The sequence below is a fragment of the Malus domestica genome, chromosome 15, assembly GCF_042453785.1.
Source record: "Malus domestica chromosome 15, GDT2T_hap1".
NCBI lineage: Eukaryota > Viridiplantae > Streptophyta > Magnoliopsida > Rosales > Rosaceae > Malus > Malus domestica.
In genome coordinates, this window is record NC_091675.1 from 34,165,708 (window position 1) to 34,188,600 (window position 22,893).

Genomic DNA, 22,893 nt, shown 5'->3' on the forward strand with positions numbered 1-22,893 from the left:
AAACAAACATACTAAGTCGCATAAATATGCTCCTATCAAATTCCCCCACACTTAGCTTTTGCTAGTCCTCGAGCAAAACAAAGAAACAAAACATAAGAACAAAACAAAACCTAAACCTTCCAATATTTACCTTAGGGATTTTCAATGCAACATGACATGCAAAAGATCATCATAACCACATATGTTGGCCTTCCCTACCCTTGAGCACATACTTAATCATAGTCACCACATACTAGTTCACATATAACCAATTAAAACTATGTTTTGAATGTAGTAACATGCCTTAGAGAATCTGCTCAATTCCTTACAAGATACACTCTTATTTTCACTCCGATTTTCTGACTACACACCCTACACTAGGTGTATGTGAGAAGAGTGATGTAAACATGAAAACGAACACTCACATATGTTTATAGCAAAGAAAGCAATTTCTGGAGTTATTAAGCATGTATAGATATGATCTCATGACTGGAATGCTACTACTTAGATGCGAGAACCAGGGACACCATATGCTCGTACCAATCCCAAACTCCACATATTGAAACGCATAACACTCAAGATTGAAGTTAAGGGTTGTAACGGGGTTAGGGGTGATTGGCTAACAATGAAAGGTAAGGAAACAAACGTTTTTAAAGCATAATAAGCAAAGTAATGAAATTGATGCTTAGAATTCCCTTTGAATGCAGCAACTAACTTTAAACACAATGGGGTTATTCATTCAACTTTTTAGGGCCGATTTCAACTATAAACAACACTTGTGAGTCTTTCCTCACTTATTTCAAACTCTTTTTCTTTTCTTTTTTTCTTTTTCTTTTCTAACCCGTGCCTTATTACTTTCTTTTGGCACACAAAACACAAAAATCTCATTCCCCTATACTTGTTTTCTGCATAAGGACAATCAAAAGGAATTCATTTTAAGTCATGCTTCATTATGCTTTAAAAACAAGGGTATGGATAGTCCTAATCTAGGCTAGGTAAGGGAAATGTGGTTTAACAAAGAAAACAGGCTAAACAAGGCTCAATGGGGTTAAACTTAAACAAATATGCACGGGATAAGCTTTTTGGCTCTAGTTCACTACACAACTTCATCTTGAATATGTGTTATGCAAATCAATGTCATGCTTTGAATGGAACGGGCATAAGTTCTAGTATTTGGAACTAAATGATGAAACGCCTTCTAAGTAGCAACCAAGCAAAGAATGATGAGATCATGCAACGACTTTAGAAAACAAAAATGCACAGATTAATAACTCTCCAAAGAACGTATTAGGCTCAAGTCTCTCAAGGTTGTAGTGTTAGTTTGAGTTCCTTCCTTCAAGCATGTTACAAAAACTGATTTTTTTTCTTTGTGATTACATGTGAATTCGTAAACTATAACTATAACCAAGCATAAATCAAGAGCATATCAAACTTTCATCCATGTTTATAACTTTCTTTAACAGTCATGCAATTAACAAACCAAATCCTCATTATTGTGTTGGAAGGTATCCTAAGACACAAACAAACACACAAAAACAACTCTTTTTGGCTTTTTCAAAACAATTTTTTTTTTCAAACTTTTGTCAAATTTTCGGATTTTTATGTCAAAACATACTAACATGCTTAAAAACACACTAAAAACACTTAAAACAGCAAGAAACAACATTGTAAGTGATAGGTGAATAAAATCCCACGAAAATCATGCAACAACAACTTGTTTACCCCCCCCACACTTAAATCTAACATTGTCCTCAATGTTTCAAACATAAACTCACACAAAAGCAAACAAACAAACAACGAGGAAACATGATAAACATGGCAAAGTAAAAGCAACAGAGAGGAGGGTTAAAGAACGCAAACACCTGGTTTTGGAGTCGGAAATTCCTAGGTCTTCTTTATTTCCATGGGTTGCCTCCATCACTAATGAGAACTCTAGACATGCCAAACCTAGCAAAGATATTAGTTTTCACAAAATCTAGCAACAACCTTTGAATCGTTAGTCCGGGTGGTTTTGGCTTCCACCCATTTGGAAACATAATCAACAGCTAGCAAGATATAAGTGAAACCAAAAGATGGAGGGAAAGGACCCATGAAATCTATACCCCAATGTCAGAAAACACTATAATGCAAATAAAAATAAAATAAATAAATAATAAGAAACAAAATAAAGCAATTGGACTGAAAACTTCCCTAGTTTGCAGTAAAACCAAGCGATGACCCCCCAAGCTAAAATTCTGCAATCAACTTCAAGGGTGGAAATAACCAAAAATTCCTGCAAAGAAAAGAAATAATTCAGTTAAGTAACGCAAGAAAATGTAAAAAAAAAAAAAATTGCAAACGAAAAATTGAAAATCACGATAAAAAACAATGAATGGAACTAATAAGTGATCATTGGTCGTGCTTGTTGACTTTCCACAGCTTTCCTCTTGAACAGGGTGACACTTAGCTTTTTACTTGCAAGTGATGATTTGATGATATTGTACGGCGAAGCTTTGCTCTTTGGTGATGTTGCAGTTCCTTATTTGTTCTCCAAGCAGATGTGGCAGCTTCTCTAGTTCTTCAGCTCGGACTCCTTCCGCTGGGATGATTGTGCAAGCTGCATTCTTCTCTGCTTGTTTCTTCTGTACGTTGTCTCCACATGCTGTTGGTATCATTTTCGCTTGCCTTATCTGTTCTTCAGGTAGATGTGGCAGCTTCTTTGGAAGTACATCAGCAGTGGAAGACGAGTACTCGAGAGCAATTTCTCCATGTCCTGCAGGTTAGAACAAAGACAAGGAAAAGGACATGGAGAATGCATGATATGAGATACTCTTGCTTTCAACCATTATGATATGAAATACTTTTGCTCTGGATGGGTTGTTTGCAGGGGTATCCCAGGGAATGAGGAATACAGAGTGACTCGAGAGGGTTCTTTGGGAATGCATTCTCGGAGATGAAGAAGTGCTGAGAGGGTGTGCCTTTGTTGTGGAAGGCGAAGGTAAATACTTGTAGGACTTTTCTTCACAACCGGAACTATTCTCTCACTCATTGTCGACAGCCGGTGGATGGATGAATAGTACAAATTACGCGCTTTCTGACAAAGCTGCCCGTAATTTCCGCAAAGCAGATTCCTCATTGATATCTGGAATCGGCGCTTCGAGCTCTGAGCATCGTCGATTGTAGAGGTAGCATGTGACACGTGCGGATAAATCTGGAAAAGAAGATTTGCCCGTGGGTTGAAGCCCAGCTTTTGAGAAAGCTAGCATGTCTTTGACTGTTGAATTTCCCTCTTCGATTTCTGAATTGGTGCTTCGACAAACTGCCCGAGAATTTCGCAAAGCAATTTGCGTGTGACAAGTGACGACACGTCAGGACAAATTGATCTTTTGAAATCCGGGGTTCGGCTCGTGGTTTCTGAGCAAGCCCAGCCTTTAAGAAATGAAACGCCTCTTTTGAGAAAAGAATCCGGCTTTTTGAGAAAGGAGCCCCGACTCTTCGATTTGCGAGAGGACGCTTCTCTGAGGAGCGCCTCTTTGATTTCTTCTTTTTATAGAGGCGTTAATTTTGTTCCATAACACACTTGAGCTCCCTCCTGTAAACACTCCCTCCTGTAAACTTCCAAAATCTTAATCAGTCTGATCTCTTCTTTCTCAACACTTTCAGAAAATGTCTGGCCCTTCCGATCGCCGTTTTGACTTGAACCGTGGTGAAGAGGCAGCCCCGCCTTCACCAGACAACATATGGCGCCCATCCTTCATATCCCCTACCGGTCCCCTTACTGTGGGGGATTCGGTGATGAAAAATGACATGACCGCTGCGGTGGTGGCCCGAAACCTTGTCACCCCCAGAGATAACAGACTGCTCGCTAGACGATCTGATGAATTGGCGGTTAAGGAGTCTCTGGCTCTTAGCGTGCAGTGTGCCGGTTCCGTGTCCAACATGGCCCAACGCCTATTTGCCCGAACCCGTCATGTTGAATCGTTGGTGGCTGAAATACAGAGTCTCAAAGAGGAGATTAAAGGACTCAAGCATGAAAATAAACAATTGCACAAGCTCGCACACAGCTATGCCACCAGCATGAAGAGGAAGATTGACCAGATGCAGGACACCGATGGTCAAATTTTACTTGATCATCGGAGGTTTGTGGGTTTGTTCCAACAACATCTGCCTTCGTCTTCTGGAGCGGCACCGCGTAGTGAAGCTCCAACTGATCAACCTCTGCCGCCTCCTCCTTCTGTGGCCCCGCCGACTGCTGAAGCACCACCCGACCAATGAATACTATTAGTTTACATCATTGTAAAATATTTGTACTTTTTTTTTTTTGTTTTTTTTTATTTTTTTATTTTTTTTATTTTTTTTTATTTTTTTATTTTTTTATTTTTTTTAATATGTAAATTAATGTAGAAAGACTTTGGTTAACCTTCCCCCACACTTAAACTAAATAACACAAACTCACAGAAATCAACCAAATAACACAACTAACTAAACAAAACAAAATGAAAGCAGTAAAGATAAGGGTATAAGAATTCAAATCTGATTTGGTTAGCGATTCCAAAGTCTCCCTTCGTTGAATGCTTGGGTTGCCTCCCAAGAAGCGCTTGATTTAACGTCTTTAGCCGGACGAAACTTTCCTTTAAACTCCCCTCGGCTCCAAAGCATGGAATTTATCTTTTAATGGGAGGTGATACTTGAAATGATTCGGCAATGGTTTAAATTCAAGAGTGGGTGCCTGAATCATCAAAATTAGAAACATGTTAGTATAAATTAAAATTGAAATTGGAGAAAATGGCTTATTTTCTTTTTTCGACACAAACTCAATGACAAACACCACATTTGTGAACATTTCCGGGACTTTGAACTCGGCCAGGTTTACTATAATGGTTGTGGCTTGTCCCGTGTCATCAAATCCAACTGCTTTGGGTTTGATTGTCTCATGCACAGCCTCTTGGATGTATTCTTGATCTGCTTCAACCACTTCATTCTCTTGAATCCCTTTTCTTGGTGTGCAAGGTTCTTTGAACATTTCAATACCATCGGGAACTTGTTTTGGTGCACCAAGAATTGGGATATCACTTTGCACCTTTGGAAGAGCTTCCACAATGTCTTTTTCACTCTCTTTGATATTTGGAATCAAAAACCTGCAAGGACAAAGGACATTCGGTGGAATAATGTTAGAATGAAGTGAATTTAGACTTTCCTCACCTGAGTTAGATGACATAGGGATTTGAGGAGTTTGCAGCAAGAATTCTTCTAAACTGCCCAGGTCGTCCTCCTCCTCTTCTGCTTGCAGCAGCAATTCATCCATGTTCGGGCTGTGTTTGGATGGTTCTGGGACAGCTTCATCCTTCATGTCACCTTCCAAGGTGGTGGCTTCATCGATCTCACTTTCTGCCTTTGAATTTGCAATGTTTGAGTTAGAAAATTCACTTTGATCTTGAATCTGTGCCATGAATTCCGCAATCTGCCCAACTTGCATTTCCAATTCGTCCACTCTTTTGACTCGGTCTTGCATCTCCTGGTTTTGATTTTCTACTCCCTGATTCAAAGAGGTGAGTAACTTATTAAGTGTATCATTATCCAAGGACGTACCTGAATTGAATTGGGTTGATTGTTGTGGTGGCTGTGACGGTTCATATGGCCACTGATAGAACTCTTCCGATGGCGGCAATTGTTCTTCTTTTCGTAAACCCTGCGCTACAGAAATTAGTCCTTCAAGAATTTCATTATAATTCATGGGCATACTTTGATTTGATTGGAATTGTTGTGGGGAATGCTGTGGTGGCTGCATAGGTCTTGAATAGAACTCGTCTTGCTGCCAATATCCACCTTGTTGAAATTGTTGAGGTTCATCCCACATATAATCTGAATTACCTCTCCAATCTGAATTGTAAGCGTTGGAAAAAATGTTGCCCCTCGATTGGTTATGGCCTTGATATCCCCAAACATCTTCATTTGCATAAAATTGAGGACTTTGATAACCTTGCCCATAGGGCACATCAAATGTAGGGACACTTGGCATTGTGGTCCGTTCGGCATTATGAGTCAATTGAGCAGTGAGCTGTGCCAATTGAGCTTGAATGGTCGCAAGTGCCATGTCTCGCTCCATTTGTACCTAAAATCAAAGAAAGAAAAATAAATCAAATATCAAAAGTAACACAAAACAAGGAAAACAAAACTAAGTCAGAAACTAAAACAAAAACAAACTAAACAAAAAGAAAAGAACCAAGGGATTAGCAAAGTTTGCTAATCCCCGGCAACGGCGCCAAAATTTGATGCGAAATATATAAGCACACAAATTAAACCCTCTTTTTGACAATTGTAGTAAAGTATGTAAGTAGGGATCGTTCTAAACCGGGGATTAGGAGGGCTTGCTAAAACCTCTAAACTAACTCAAAAACATAAAAACAAAGTTAAAAACGTTTGAATAGACTTAAAGAACTCAAAACAGGTTCACAAGACTCAAAATAACTTAAAGACACTCAAAACTGCCTAAAAACACAAACTAGGCAGTTTCTGACTCTAGCACAACTTTGGACGAAATTTGGGTTTTGACTTGACCCAAAACACTCTAAAACACAAACAAACAAATTTTAAACACTTTGAAACAAGAAAGTAAAAGGGGGATTTTAGTTTTGATGAATTTGAAACAAACAAACAAGTTATAAAACTAGGAAGATTGTAAAACAAATTTAAGAAATAAGATGATGGATGGATTAGTTAGAGGTCCGTTCTTCACACATGACACACTTGTATATGAATTGATTTCCAATTGCTTTTCAATAAACTATGAAACTCAACACCCCAGATTAACCGTGATGCACTAATTAATCCTCAGATTTTCCTTGATTTATTGAATTGGATGAATGCATACGACAATCCAAATTATTCTCCAAAAGTCCTCTACATGAATGCATAATAGAGATACAATCAAAGATCATTACGTTCTATGAAAATCATAAGTGTTAACGAGGCATTCGTAACTATGAATGCATGATACGTTTGCCAAGAATTCAATTAACGCGATTGTGACTAGCAACCTTCACTACCAATGAATATAAACTTGTAACGATTAGGTGAAACTCATTTATATTCTAGCATCTAATTCATGCATGAAAACTAAGTATGCATCCTTAATAAACATACAAGAATTAGTTATGAATAAAATAGATAATTGAATTGCAATCACAACTTATCAAATCACAATTGGAAGAAATCAATTTAAATCTCAAGCATGTTCATGGCTTCAAACTTCCCCCTAACTAAATAGGGGTTTAGCCACTCATACTTACAAAGCAAAGATAAACAAATTTAAACATTGAAAACAAAAGAAAGAAAACACCTAAAAACGCTCCAACAATCCAATTTGAATGGCAAGCACGTCCAAGATCCTTCTTCTTCTCTTTGTAGCGGCACAAGGTGTGGTTTGATGGATGAGTGGTAAATTATGGTGGTGGATGGATATAGGTGGGTTATGGTGAAGGGTGGATGGGTGGATTGTGTTCTCTTTGGTTTTCTTCCCCTTTGCCGTGTATGTCCCTTTCACTTTGCATGTGGGCTTCTTTGCATGTGTTTTCTCCCTCTCTTGCCTTGAGTTTGCATGTGGGCTTCTTTGCATGTGTTTATCCTTGCAATTACACACACACACTTGCACACACAAAATCCCAAAACGTCCATCCTCATGTCTCCATGTTTGCACCATCCAATCTTAGCCCAAAAATGCTCCAAAATGCTCCAAAATGCATCTTCTTGCATCCTTGGCCCATAGAACCTACAAACACACAAAAATGGCTTAAACTACTAACATAACTAAGAACTAAGAACATAAATGCACGAAAACAAACATACTAAGTCGCATAAATATGCTCCTATCAACCACGTCAGGGTAATATATGGCGCCCATCCTTCTTATCTTCTAATGGACCTCTTACAATTGAAGACTCCATGATCGCCATTTGGAGCCCGATGATCAGTGCTTGGTACTCAGCGACGTTGTTGGAGCATAATTCGCTTAGTTGGAAGGAATAAGGTAGTATTTGCCTTTATGGCGACATGAATACTACTCATGCCCCCTCCGTCTACTTGCGTAGATCCGTCGAAGAACATCATCCATGTCAGGAAAATGTCGATGTAGAACACCTCCTTGTTAGGCAAGTCGTCTGGGATTTTCCAATCAGCTCGAATTGGGTGATCGGCAAGGAAGTCTGCTAGCGCTTGTCCCTTAACGGCTTTAGCTGGAACATAGATGATCTCATATTGATTAAGAAGTAGAGCCCACTTAGCAAGTTGCCCTGTCAAGACTGGTTTGGACATGACGTATTTGACCGGGTCAGCTTTACCAACTAGGTAAATGGTGTAAGGGTTCATGTAATGCCTGAGCTTCTGGATGGCGAACACCAAGGCAAGGCATATCTTTTCTATTGAGGAGTAGTTTAACTCAGTGCTGGTGAGAGTTCGACTGAGGTAGTAAATCGTTCATTCTTTCTGGGATTCATTCTCTTGTGCCAAGAGTACTCCAACTGAACTTTCCTAAGTAGCGATGTATAATATGAGCGATTTCCCAGCCATAAGCTCCCCCAGGACAGGTGGACTTGATAAATACTTTTTTATGCTTTCGAAAGCATTGTGACATGCTTCGTCCCATACGAACGAAACATCTTTCTTTATGAGTCGACTGAATGGTTGACAATGCCCTGTAAGGTTGGAGAGGAAGCGTCTGATGAAGGCTAATCGTCCTTGTAGACTTTTCACCTCGTGCAGATTTCTTGGCTCAGGCATGCTTTGAATGGCCTTGATCTTTTATTAGTCCACTTCAATGCCACGGTGCTTGACAATGAAGCCGAGGAGCTTTCCAGAGGTAACGCTAAATGCACACTTTAACGGGTTCATCTAGAGGTTTTATTTTTGTTGCCTTTTGAACACTATTCATAAATCCTTCAAGTGATTTAATCTTTTTTTTGTATTAACCACCATATCGTCTACATAACACTTTACGTTTTTATGTAGCATGTCATTGAAGATTTTCTGCATTACGTATTGATATGTAGCTTCAGCGTTCTTCAGACCAAAGGGCATCACCTTGTAGCAGTAGATACCTTTTGGAGTGTGAAAGGCTGTTAGTTCCTCGTCTTTGAGAGCCATGCGAATTTGATTGTATCTAGAAGAGCCGTCCATGAATGACAGTGCCTCATGACCAGTTGTTGCATCTACCATGATTTCGACGATTGGCAAGGGGAAGTCGTTCTTCGGGCAAGCATCGTTGAGGTCCCGGAAGTCTACGAAAACATGTATTTGTCAGAATTTCTTAAGGACAATGTTGATGTCGGAGATCTGCTTAGGGTATTACACATCTCGAATGAAGCCTGCTTCGATTAGATTGTTAATCTCAGCCTCAATTTGTGGGATGAGCTAGGATGGATAACGCTTTTGAGTTTGCTTTATCAGTTGTGTTCTAGGCTTGACTACAAGATGATGCACAGTGATGACAGGGTCAAGGTTGAGCATTTCCTTGTAGGTTTAAGTAAACACGTCTTTGTACACTAATAGCAGTTGGTAATACTCATCTATCTCGTCTTCACTTAGCAGCACACTTACGAAGATAAGCTTCTGCTCCTATTTTGTGCCTAAGTTGAGCTCCTTGAGATCATCAACCGTGGCTTGCCCCCCATCCTCAAGTTGTAGTGGTGCAATAGTGATGTCTTCCTCGGGGATTTCGTCTTCTTTGCCTTCTTAGATGGTGATGTGGAAGACGTCTTGAACTTCCTCTTCAGTGTCATCCTTTCAAGCTTGTTGGCGTGAAGGTTGGCCAATGTGGATGAAGGTGCACCTTCTCACTTTCAGTGATCCAACTGTGTTAACCTCCAAGATTGCTTGGCGCTTCATCCTTGAAACAATAGAGCTTCGACCATCATATTTTCTTGCTAGATCGTTGAGCTATTCTTTCTTTGGCGTTGTCTCTTTTTTTCTAGAAGGCTTCTTGTAGCTTATTCAAAACGAAGGTTTGGTCTTGACCACCAATGTGATGAAGTGCCGAAATTATGGGCCTTGAACGATTCATCTTATCGAAGACTTGTGTCCACCTTCATCCTCCATGGCAAGGCACGCATCCAAAATGCTTGACTTCTCTTCCTTGCCAAGAATACATCTGCGACCAAACCTCTCAACATACTCAATTTTCTTCCTCCCTGAAAATACCTTTTCAACCAAGTCACACTAGAGCAAAAGTATCTTATATCATCATGGTCATTTTCTTTGTTCTTGTTCTTGCCTGCAAGACAAGGAGAAAGAGAGCAATCAGCCAGCACTTGGAATCAAGCTTCCGATTTGGAACTGACTGCTTGGAACCCCTTCCCTGATTTCTTACCTAGCACTGCTCTAAAATACTCATCTTCAACTGCTTATGCACTGCCAAAGAAGATACCAGATGCCTGGAGAACAGATGAGGCAAGTGAAAGTAATGCATCGAAGCATGTGGAGACGAGTGCAACAAATACATGTGCTGATCATCCGCTACCTCTTCAAAAGCAAAAGTATCTCATATCATGTTTTTCCCCTGTCCTTTCCTTTGCCTCTGCTCTTGCCTATAGGACAATGAGAAAGAAAGCAATCAGTCGGAACAAGAAATCAAACTTCCAATCAGGAACTGATTGCCTAGAACCTTTACCTGGTTGCTTACCTAGCACTGCTCTCAAGTGCTCATCTTCAACTGTTGATAGGTCTCAAATTTCCTCAGCAAATACTTCAGGACAGTTGATATGGTGTTGGCTTTTCACATTGAAACTGCAAAGCATGGATGAGTCGCTGAGAAGTGATGCTCTGAAGTACCATTTAAAGGCAAAAGGCTGCGCACCACTTCTGCTATGCGAAAGAAACAAGCAGAGAAGAATGCAGCACGATGAACTGGAACAAATCACTATAGCAGGACACCTTTCTCGACAGAACTACATAATCCGGACGGAGGAGTTTAAGTCAGATCTAAGCCCGCGATCTATGCTATAATGAAAGAGCTCGAGAAGCTTCAACAGCCCTTTGATAGCACTGTCGTTGAATAGCAAAGTCTCGATAACCCTTGAAGATCATACCGTTAACCAAACTGCTCGGGGTTCATATCAAAATGCCACGAACTTCCTTGATCTTTCAGAGCAAATCTTTTGCAGCCTCTGACCTTATCCCCTGACCCTCTTCAATATGAATTTGAAAGATTGAACAAAGAAACAGACCATCACCTCTATCTCATGCCTACCTGCCATGTGACCAAATCCTGAAACCGTTCATGGTCATTTTCAAGTTCAAGATCAAGCCCCAACGGCCCTTGAAGAAATCACAAGTCAAATTCAAAATCAAGCGTCCTCCACCCTTGAATCAAATTTAGCTCCAGATAAAATGAGTAAGTTCAGACCTTTGGAGGAAACCAGAAAACCCTTCAACCCAATTCAAGATTGAGCTTGAGGAAAATCAACAATTGGAGGAAACCAGAAAATCATCCAGCCAAATTCAAGATTAAGCCTTGACGACCATTGAAGAAATTACCAGCCCAATTCAAGATCAAGCCTCGATGGCCCTTTGATCAACATCTACATTAAGGGACTTCAACACGCATCTCCTACACGTGGCAAGCACATGTATACGACGCGCCTTGAAGTGGGGGCATTTGTAAACATCGAAATTTCGGTGAAATAAATGTTGATCAACAATTAAAATTTTAATGTTCACGTGTCACTTAAATTTTACACATAGCATATGACTTAACAAGAAATCAAGATATCAGAAAAGTCATCAAACATGACACGTGTCAACACTTGGTATAAATGATTTATTTCATCTGATTATTTAAATCCAAAAATCAAGTTTTGGAATTCTATAAATAGGAAGCCAAGGCATTCATTATGGGGGACCATTCATAACCAATTGACATCACACCAAAACCTTGAAGCTTTGAAACTCTAAAGCTCCCAAGAAAATCCCGAATGATAAAGAAAGCTCTCTTTGTTCCTCATCCTCGTCAAATCCTCCTTCAAGATCAAGCCCCAACAGCCCTTGAAGAAAGTGTTCATTGTTCATCACCTATTCTTCAAGATCAAGCCTAACGGCCCCTTGAAGAAACCATTCGTACACCACTATTCATCCCAAAGATCAAGCCCCGACGACCCTTTGGATCAACAGCCCATCCATAAATTTACACAACTATACATCCTAAAGATCAAGCTCTGACAACCCTTTGGATCGGTAGCCCATCCACAAATCAAGACCTTACGAAGATCAAATCAGAGGCTAAATTTGTAGAAGAGATTGTGATAGGAGCATATTTATGCGACTTAGTTGGCTTGTTCTTGTGCATTTATGTCGTGTTTCCTTAGTTATTTTAATGTTTAAAGTCATTTTCGTGTGTTTTCAGATTTTATGGACAAAGTAGGCAAGAAGATGCATTTTGGAGCATTTTGGAGCAAAATGGAGCTTGGAATGCATGTCACATATTTGGGCCAAAGTGGATGGACGAATTTGAGAACTAAAGAGGCCAAGAATGTGAAGAATTATGGTCCAAAAGATGAAGAACTCAGCCCAAAAATTTGTCACCCCAACTTGCCTTCATTGCCATGCAAAACAACATAGAATTCCCTTTGGATTCCCATGCCATGCTTGATCACTCTTGTCCCCTACATAATTTCTGATTTCATGCTTCAATTCATTTAATTATTACACTTAATTGCTTGATACCTCTTGTTCCCTTCACCCACAAAATTTTATACAACTTTCACAACCATAACATGCACCAATTGATGCTCCATCATTCACATTTGGAATCCCATGCCTTGTGTACCACATGTTGCTGCACCTTTGACCCATTTATTGACACATTTTCACCTCCCTTTCCATCTCTATGCAATGTACACAATCATTCATGCCCCCTAGCTACAAGACCACTCCATTTTACCCTTCACACTTTGCATCATCACTTCATTTTCACCCTTGGACCATTGCACACCACATACACTCTTTGCCTTGCATTCTCCCTAGCCTAACCTGATTCTCTAAGGTTTTTGGGGCCTATATATACATGTTTACACCCCTTGGCAAAGGGTTCACACTCTCATATTCACCATTCATCACAGAAATTCGTCCATACTCACCCTAGGTAGCAAAACACCCCAAAAACACCATTCTAGTGCCTAGAAAACATAACAGCCACTCCACCTTCTTCCACCCTCTTTGCCTAGTTCTCCACCACCCTCCAACCCTCAAACACTCCTCCACACTTACCCTAAACCTTTCCATACCATTCCCCATCCATTCTACATCATAAAACTACCCAAATATCCGTCCACAAAGCAATCTGCCGCAAGCAAGCAAAGGAGAATTCTTGGATGCACTTGCTACCCAAGTTGGAGCATTTTAGGTGTTTTCTTTCCTTTGATTTTAATGTCTAATTTTATGTATCTTTGCTTTGTGAGTATGAGGAACTAAACCCCTCTTAGTTAGGGGGTGATTCGAAACCATGTTCATACTTGCAATATGATTTGATTACATCCAGTTGTGATTCATAAGTTGTGAATTCAATTTACTTATCCGATCGTATAAAAAATGATTTGTGTATGTTGGTTGAGAGTGCACGCTTAATTTTCATGCATGAATTTAACGCTAGAATATAAGGGAGTTTCACCTAATAGTTATGAACTTATATTCACAAGTAGTGAAGGTTGCTAGTCACAATCACGTTAAGTAAATTTTTGGCATAAGTTTCATGCAAATCATAGTAACGAGTGCCTCGTCAATGCTTATATTTTTTGTATAACTTAATGATTCTTGCTTGTATCTCTATTATGCAATTCATGTAGGGAACTTGTAGGGAATGTTTTGGGTTGTCGTATGCAATCATCCAATCCAATAACTTGTGGAAAAAACTGAGGGTTAATTAGTGCAATTCACGGTTAATTTGGGGCGTTGAGTATTCATAGCTTATCGAAAAGCAACTGGAAATCGTTTTGTATGCAAATGTGACATGTGTGGAGAAGAACCTCCTAGCTAGCCTTCCATCCATAAGTTTCATTCAAATTCATTTTACAATCTGTTTTGATTCACTTAAATTTGTCTAAGAATTTGTTTACTTTGTTCTTGTCTTAATTTAATTATTTTCGTCCAAAATCAACCCCATCTTATTTCTTTGAGTCATATTAATTAGAACTTGTCTTAGATTATGTTTTTAAGTGTTTTAGTTCATTAGAAAACCAAAATTCGTCCAAGTTTGCGTTAGAGTCCCAAAACTTCCCAGATTGTGTGTTTAAGGTAGTTTTGAGTGTTTAGGGGCTGTTTTGAGTCTTTTGGTTTGTTTTAGTGTTTTAAAGTATAGTTTTGCATTCTTTGAGTCTAGTTAGTGTTTTAAACTTTGTTTTTACGTTTTCAAGTCAGTTTCCAAGTGATTTAGCAATCCCTCCTAATCCCCGGCCTAGAACGATCCCTGCTTACATACTTTACTACAATTGATAAAAAGAGGGTTTAATTTGTGTGCTTATATATTTCGCATCAAATTTTTGGCGCCGTTCCCGGGGATTAGCAACTTTGCTAATCTCTTGGATTGTTTTCTTTCGAATTATTGTATTTTGTTTAAGTTTCTGTTTAAGTTGCTGATTTGTTTTGTTTTCTTTGTTTTTAGGTACTAGTTTATGACCCGTAGCTCACAACCTGTTCGTGAGCATATCTCCGACTTTGACGGTGATTTTGAGAGGACTTTGACAAGGAAAAAGAAATTGCAAGAGTCTAATCCTCCTAGTCCCGAGCCTAAATTAGAAGAGCAAGAAGTTGAGGTTGAAGAGAAGGCCACGGCACAAGTGGGTGGAGAAGAGCAAGGTATAGCCATGGACAACCGTACGCTCAAGGAGCTTGCCGCCTCGGGTTTGGATAATGCCGCACCATTGTGTATCCAATATCCCATGGTTGCTCAAGGTAAAACCGAAGAGTTCGAGTTAAAGTCAAGTTTGCTCCACCACATTCTAAAGTTCCATGGGCTGTCCATGGAGGATCCGAACAAACATTTGAAAGAATTTGAAGTGGTGTGCTCAAGTATGACTCCGGTTACCGTTGACGGAAGTATTTTAAAGATGAAGGCTTTTCCATTCTCTTTAATGGACAAAGCCAAGGATTGGTTATACGAGTTGGCTCCCGGTACAGTTACATCTTGGGAGAGTATGAAGAGGGCGTTTCTGGAGAAGTTTTTCCCAACTTCTCGCATCATTCTTCTTCGTAAAAAAATAAGTGGAATTCAACAAGATGAAGGTGAGTCTTTTCCTACATATTATGAACGATTTAAATCACTTTTTGCTTCTTGTCCACAGTATCAGATGAAGGAGGAATTGCTTTTGCAATACTTCTACGAAGGGCTCCTACCACTAGAACGTCAAATGCTCGATGCCTCGGCGGGTGGAGCATTGGTAGACAAAACGCCCATGGCTGCAAAAATCTTGATTGCTAATTGAGCATTGAACGCTCAACAATACGAGGGTGTAGGCCAAAGAAGACCCCCACGGCAACAAGTGCATGAGGTAAGTTCCACTTCCAATATTCAATTTCAGTTAGCTAATCTTACTTCTCTTGTTTCACAGATGGCCGAGGGAATGAAGATTCAAGGACCCATGGTGTGTGGCGTATGTTCTATCCAAGGACATGCATCCGAAAAGTGTCCTCAACTCATTGAGAATGGTGGATGGGAGAGCGCTAATGCCATTGGGTTTCAAAGCCAAAATCAGCCAAGACATGATCCATATTCCAACACGTATAATCCGGGGTGGAGAGACCATCCAAACTTCAAATGGAGAGAGCCACAACAAGCCCAACCACAAGGAGGCTTTAGGCAACAACCCCCGGGCTTCTACAACAAACCATACGCACCCCCTCAAGTCCAACCACAATCTGCCCCAAATAATTCAAGTAATGCTTTGGATAATGATACACTTGTTAAGTTACTAACCATTTTGACTAATGGGCAGGAAAATCAAAACAAAAGAGTGGACCAACTAGAGAAACAAATGGGGCAGATTGCCGACGTTGTTGGGCAGATTAGAGACCAAGGAAGGCTTCCTAGTTCTACCATTCCAAACCCGAAGGGAGGCTTTGAAAGTGCAAAGGCCATACTTTTGAGAAGTGGAAAAGAGATTGGGGCAGGTTCTTAATCAAAAACAGGTCACAAAGAGGATGAAAAACTTCAATTTGAGGAGGAGGAAGCATGCCCACCCACGGCAAAGGTGGACACACCTATGCCGCAAGCCCCCATGGCTCCAAATCTGTCCAATTCATCCAATAAGGGTAAGAATGTGTTAAATTCAATTCCAACTAATGTTTTTCCTTTGAATGTCCCCTTTCCTAGCAGATTTTTGCAATCAAAGAACGAAGAGGAGGAAAAAGATGTTCTAGAGACATTTAGAAAGGTGCATGTCAACATTCCCCTCCTTGATGCCATAAAGCAAATCCCGAAGTATGCCAAGTGTTTAAAGAAGCTTTGTACAACAAAGAAATGTGTCCGGGAGAAAGAGGTGGTACATGTAAGTGAGAATGTCTCTGCCATCTTGCTACATAAACTACCCCCCAAATGCAAAGATCCGGGGAGTTTTACAATTCCGTGTGTCATTGGTAATACCCGTTTCAAATCTGCCATGCTTGATTTAGGTGCTTCTATAAATGTTATGCCATATTCCATTTATGCATCTATGAACTTAGGAGCATTGAAAAATGATGGTGTAATCATACAATTGGCCGATAGATCTAACGCTTATCCAAAGGGAGTTTTGGAAGACGTTTTAGTGCAGGTTGATCATTTAATCTTCCCGGCGGATTTCTATGTCCTCGAAATGGATGAATCGGACCATGCCCCTTCATTGCCCATCCTCCTTGGAAGGCCATTCATGAAAACGGCTCAAACGAAGATTGATGTGGCCAAAGGATTAGTCACTATGGCATTTGGTGGTGACATGATTAGTTTTAAAATTTCTGAATCCATTGAGACTCCTAATGTTGTTCAGTCTTGTTGTGCCATTGATAAAATTGAAAAGATAGGACTGGACCGTTTAGCACCAAGCACAAAGGATGCATCAACAACCATGCAAGACGAGGGAATTGGAGTGGAGTACAAGGACCATACGGCCACTGCCCTCACAATGCTCAAATTGGCCGAAAACACCATGGGGAAGAATGTTCACATTGCTGCCACTTCATTACATCACATAGGTAAGCCACCTAATCAAAATCCAATTCCCATTAAAGTTGATAGGTGGTTCCCTTCTTTGGTGCAGATACTGATAGGAGCATTTTTATGCGACTTAATTGGCTTGTTCTCATGCATTTATGTTGTTTTTCCTTAGTTAGTTTAGTGTTTAAAGTCATTTTCGTGCAATTTCAGGTTTTATTGTCAAAGTATGCAAAAAGGAGCATTTTGGAGCTTTTAGGAGCAAAAATTGGGCTTGGAATGAAGTGCATATGCATGGAGCAAGGAGTTTGGACGAATTTGAAGTCAAAAGAGGCTAGGAACATGCTATAAATCTGGTGAAACAAATACAAGTTGCAAGAAGGGATAGGTTTCTAGAAGGATTGACCAAAATTTCACTCAAAACCATGCCTACCCCAGAAATTCATCAATGCCGTGGGTATTGACTCACTTCCACCAGAAATTTGAGTGATTGTTCAATACCTAACCCACTAGGAAATTGAGTAGATGATTCATCCCTAAAATCACAGAAATTCACATCCTTGCCGTGCATCCTTATTGCTTTCCACCAGAAATTTGAGTGATGATGCAATGCCTAACTCACCATGACATTTGAGTGGATGATTCATCCCCAACTCAACAGAAAATGAGTAGATTGTGGACAGAAATTGAGTGGATGATTCAAAACCTAACCCACCATTATTCTCCACATCAATGCCGTGTGTCACCTACTTGTTTTCCACCAGAAAATTGAATTAAACAAGTCCATCCTCTCCTTATAAATACCCATGGCAGCAGCCTCATTGAAATGATCCAGAAATTAACCATTCTCCAAGCCTTGCCTTGCCTCTCCCTACATATCTAAACTCCTTCCCATCCATTCCTCCACATAACCAACCCTTCAAAACATCACTCCAACCTTGAGTTGCAGCAAAGAATAAGAGGAAAGTTCTTGTACGTGCTTGCTATCCAACATGGATCGTTGGAACGTTTAGGTGTTTTCTTTCTTTTGTTTTCAATGTATAATTCTGTTTATCTTTGTTTTGTGAACATGAGGAACTAAACCCCTATTTAGTTAGGGGGAAGTTTGAAGCCATGAACATGCTTGTGATATGAATTGATTTCTTCCAATTGTGATTTGATAAGTTGTGATTGCAATTCAATTATCTATTTTCTTCATAACTGATTCTTGTATGTTTATTAAGGATGCATACTTAGTTTTCATACATAAATTAGATGCTAGAATATAAATGAGTTTCACCTAATTGTTACAAGTTTATATTCATGAGTAGTGAAGGTTGCTTGTCACAATCGCGTTAATTGAATTCTTGGCAAACGTATCATGCATTCATAGTTACAATTGCCTCGTCAACACTTATGATTTTCATTGAACGTAATGATCTCTGATTGTATCTCTATTATGCATTCATATAGGGGACTTTTAGAGAATAATTTGGATTGTCGCATGCATTCATCCAATTCAATAAGTAAAGGAAAATCTGAGGGTTAATTTGTGCATCACGGTCAATCTGGGGTGTTGAGCATCATAGTTTATTGAAAAGCAATTGGAAATCGATTCATGTACAAGTGTGTCATGTGTGAAGAACGGACCTCTAACTAATCCATCCATCATCTTATTTCTCAAATTCGTTTTATAATCTACCTAGCTAAAAATCTATTTAAGTTTTAGTTTATTTGTTTTACTTTCAACTTCACCAAACCCAAATCCGCCTTTTACTTTCTTGTTTTAAAATCTTTTGTTTACATTTTTAACTTTGTTTTTTTTGTTTTTGAGTCAGTTTAGAGGTTTTAGCAAGCCCTCCTAATCCCCGGTTTAGAACGATCCTTACTTACATACTTTGCTACAATTATCAAAAGAGGGTTTAATTTGTGTGCTTATATTATTCGCCTTAAAATTTTGGCGCCGTTGCCGGGGATTAGCAACTTTGCTAAATCCCCATTGTTTCTTTTTATTTCTTTTTTTTGTGTGTTTTAATTTTAGTTTTAATTTTATTTGATTTTGTTTATTTCAGGTACTAGTTTATGACTCGTAGTTCTCAACCAGTTCGTGCATATATATCGGAGTTTGACGACAATTTTGAACGAACTTTGAGAAGGAAAAGGAAAGTACCAGAACCTAGTCCACCTAGTTCTAGTTCTGAATCCGAATTTGAAGAAAAGGAGGAGGCAGAAAAAGACATGGAGGTGGACAATCGAACAATCAAAGAACTTTCAGCCTCGGGATTGGACAATGCCGCGCCTCTATGCATCCAATACCCCGCAGCAGCCCGAGGAAAGACAGAAGAATTTGAATTGAAGTCAAGCTTGTTACACCACATTCCGAAGTACCATGGGTTGTCCATGGAAGATCCTAACAAACACTTGAAAGAATTCGAGGTGGTGTGTTCGAGCATGACCCCCGTCAATGTCGATGGGAGTATTTTGAAGATGAAAGCCTTCCCTTTTTCTCTCTTGGAAAAGGCGAAGGATTGGTTGTACGAATTGGCGCCCGGAACCGTCACATCATGGGAAAGCATGAAACGGGCCTTCTTGGAGAAGTTTTTCCCAACTTCTCGAGTCATCCTCCTACGGAAAAGGATAAGTGGAATTCAACAAGAGGAAGGTGAATCTTTTCCTACTTATTATGAACGTTTTAAATCTCATGTTGCTTCTTGTCCACAGCATCAGATGAAGGAGGAACTTCTTTTGCAATACTTCTACGAGGGGCTACTACCTATCGAACGTCAAATGCTAGATGCCTCGGCGGGAGGAGCCTTGGTGGACAAGACCCCCACGGCAGCAAAGACTTTAATTTCCAACCGTGCGTTGAATGCTCAACAATACGAAGGCGTTGGACAAAGGAGTAACCCACGACCACATCAAGTTAATGAGGTAAGTGCCATAACCGAACTTAAAAATCAAATGGCTAACCTTACTACTTTGCTTTCTCAGGTGGTGAAAGGTCCAAAAGTGCAAAACGTGGCAGCTTGTGGCGTGTGTTCCATGCAAGGCCACCTTACAGACAAGTGCCCACAGTTGATAGAAAATGGAGGGTGGGAGACCCTCAATGCCGTGGGATTTGGCAACCAATACCAACCAAGGAATGACCCATTTTCCAATACTTACAATCCTGGTTGGCGTGATCATCCAAATTTCAAATGGCGAGAACCCCAACAAGGCCAACAACAAAGCGAATTTAGGCAACAACCCCCGGGTTTCTATCAAAAGCCGTTTGCACCAACTCAACCCCAAACATAACTTGCCCAAAAGTCAGGTACTTCTATTGATAATGATCAGATTTTGAATTTACTAACTTCTATGGCGCAGAGCATGCAAACTAGGGACAAGAAGGTGGATGAGTTGGAGAAGCAAGTGGGACAAATTGCCGAGTTTATGGGGCAGTTTCGTGAGCAAGGCAAGTTGCCTAGCTCAACCGTAGTGAATCCAAAGGGTGGTTTCGAATCTGTAAAAGCCATAACTTTGTGGAGTGGGAAGCAAGTAGGATCTGACCCCCAACCTTCCAAATCACGTTCTAATGAGGTGGAGGAGTTGATAATTGAAGAGGAGGAACAAGGGAAGGCCACGGCAAGGGTGGACACACCAATGCCGCAAGCTTTAAGTGGGCCTAAACTATCCAATTCGTCTAAGGAAGGTAAGAACGTGTCAAATTCAGTTCCTACTAACGTTTTTCCTTCGAATGCTCCTTTTCCAAATAGGTTTAAGCAAACAAAGAAAGAAGAAGCTGAAAAGGACATTCTAGAGACATTCCGGAAAGTTCAAGTCAACATTCCCCTTTTGGACGCAATCAAGCAAGTCCCGAGGTACGCCAAGTTCTTAAAGGAACTTTGCACCACAAGAAAGAGGATTTCGACCAAGGAAGTTGTGAAAGTAGGTGAGAATGTGTCGGCCATTTTGCAACGCAAACTGTCCCCCAAATGCAAAGATCCGGGTAGTTTTACGATTCCTTGTGTCATTGGTAATACTAGGTTTGAATCTGCCATGCTAGACTTAGGTGCATCAATAAGTGTTATGCCATATTCAATTTATGCATCTATGAACCTAGGAGAGTTGAAAAACGATGGGGTAATCATACAATTGGCCGATAGATCTAATGCCTATCCAAAGGGAGTTTTGGAAGATGTTTTGGTGCATAATGAGGAGGCTTTGCCGATTTTGGAGACATTCCTCGATGAACAATTGTTGTCCATAAAGGTTAGTGAGCCTTGGTATGCTGATTTGGTGAACTTTTTGGTGACAAAACGAATTCCAAGCACTTACACTAGGCACCAACGTGATAAACTTAGGCATGATGCACGGTTTTATGTGTGGGATGATCCATATTTGTGGAAATTTTGCCCGGATCAAATTGTTCGTCGTTGTGTGCATGATTCTGAATTTCGTTCAATTTTAAGTTTTTGTCACACATATGCATGTGGTGGGCACTTTGGCACACAAAGAACTGCCCTTAAGGTATTACAATGTGGATTTTATTGGCCTAGTATTTTTAAGGATGCTAGAACTTTTTGCTTAACATGTGATAAATGCCAACGAATGGGTAACATTGGTGCTAGGGACCAAATGCCGCAGGTTTCTATCCTAAATGTTGAAATTTTCGATGTTTGGGGTATTGATTTTATGGGTCCCTTTCCTTCTTCGTATGGTTTTATATATATTTTGCTTGCGGTTGATTATGTGTCAAAGTGGGTGGAAGCAAAGGCCACCCAAACTAATGATTCTAAAGTGGTTGCAGATTTTATTAGAACTAACATTTTTGCAAGGTTTGGCATGCCACGAGTGATCATTAGTGATGGAGGGTCACACTTTTGCAACCGGACCATTGAGGCGTTATTGAGGAAATACAATGTCAATCATAAGGTTTCTACGCCTTATCATCCTCAAACTAATGGCCAAGCCGAGGTTTCCAACCGTGAGATCAAGCAAATCCTAGAGAAGACCGTTGGGCCAACGAGGAAGGATTGGAGTTTACGGTTAGATGATGCACTTTGGGCGTATCGTACGGCGTACAAGACACCCATTGGAATGTCCCCCTTTCGGCTTGTCTATGGAAAACCGTGCCATCTCCCCGTTGAGTTGGAGCACAAAGCTCATTGGGCCGTCAAGAAGTTTAACATGAACCTCGATGAAGCGGGAAGTCATCGGAAGTTCCAATTGAATGAGCTTGATGAGATACGGCACGAGGCATACGAGAACGCAAGCATTTACAAGGAAAAGACCAAGGCGTTCCATGATAAGATGATTAGAGGCAAAATGTTCGCAATTGGGCAGAAAGTGCTATTGTTCAATTCCCGTTTACGTTTGTTTCCCGGTAAGTTACGTTCCAAGTGGATTGGACCTTTTGTTATTACTAATGTTTTTGTTCATGGTGCAGTCCAAATCCAAAGCTTGAAAACGGGACACGAATTCAAGGTGAACGGGCATCGTTTGAAGCCGTACTACGAGAACTTTGAGGAGCATACCGTGGATGACGTTCCCTTGCATGCCGTGGACTCCATTGAGGAGTGAATGGGTTCTTCGTCCGGCTGTACGACGTTAAAGCAAGCGCTTCTTGGGAGGCAACCCATGTATTCAAATAAGGAAGATCTATGAATCGCTTCACAATCGGTTTTGCGTTTCTAAAAACCTTCCATTTACTACGTTTTTTTTTTTTTTTACCTTGTTTGTCATTTTGAGTTGTTGCTTGTTTAATTATTTTTGGTTATGATTTTCTATTTTGAAACATTAACAAATAT